The sequence below is a fragment of the Triticum dicoccoides genome, chromosome 4B (genome assembly GCF_002162155.2).
Source record: "Triticum dicoccoides isolate Atlit2015 ecotype Zavitan chromosome 4B, WEW_v2.0, whole genome shotgun sequence".
Lineage (NCBI taxonomy): Eukaryota > Viridiplantae > Streptophyta > Magnoliopsida > Poales > Poaceae > Triticum > Triticum dicoccoides.
In genome coordinates this window covers 648,265,882-648,266,717 of record NC_041387.1, presented here as the reverse complement: position 1 = coordinate 648,266,717, position 836 = coordinate 648,265,882, and positions in this window count along the sequence as shown.

The following is an 836-nucleotide window of genomic DNA, read 5'->3' as shown; positions in this document are numbered from 1 at the left end:
TGAACACTTCCCTCTACGCGGATTGCTCTTCGCACGTCTACGACTGTGGCCGGCGGCCTCCGGGGGCTAGCATACCGTCAAATCTTGCGTAGGCAGCCTCTCACAAATCTGGAAGTGTTGAGGCGGTTGCAAATGCCCAGCACGCGTCTCCGGGGTGTGCCCCCCCCTCACGGACGCCGCCGCCGCCGGCACCTGGAGGGGGGAAACGGACGCGTCGGGTCTACATGGAGTGGATGTAGCTGTGGGTTTGGCCCGGATGTTGCTCCAAAGTGTTCCTCTGGGCCGACCTAACACAACCGGGTGGAGAGGTCCACTGGTCAAAGCCCGTCCGTGCAAAGTCAAAGGGCTAGATCCCGTGGTCAAACGCTACAGGGTTAGCCGGGACGGGGGCCCTGGGGGGGTAGCAATGCCACCGGAGCGTCGTACCGGGCCCTCATACATGCGGGGTGGTGTTGTGGCATGTCTGAAGAGGCGGCACGCGTCTCCGGGTTGTGGCCCCCCCTCACGGACGGCAATGAAATGGTAGTAGACGTTCTGCGGTAACGATGCAGCGTGAATATTATTAAATACCTGGAGCGCGATAAAATCATGAGTTTTTTACACAACGTGGGCACATGTGCTATAGGACTGATGGTAATTTTTCATAATTTTTTGTGATGGAGAAGTATCTGAACACTTCCCTCTACGCGGATTGCTCTTCGCACGTCTACGACTGTGGCCGGCGGCCTCCGGGGGCTAGCATACCGTCAAATCTTGCGTAGGCGGCCTCTCACAAATCTAGAAGTGTTGAGGCGGTTGCAAACGCCCAGCACGCGTCTCCGGCGTGTGCCCCCCCC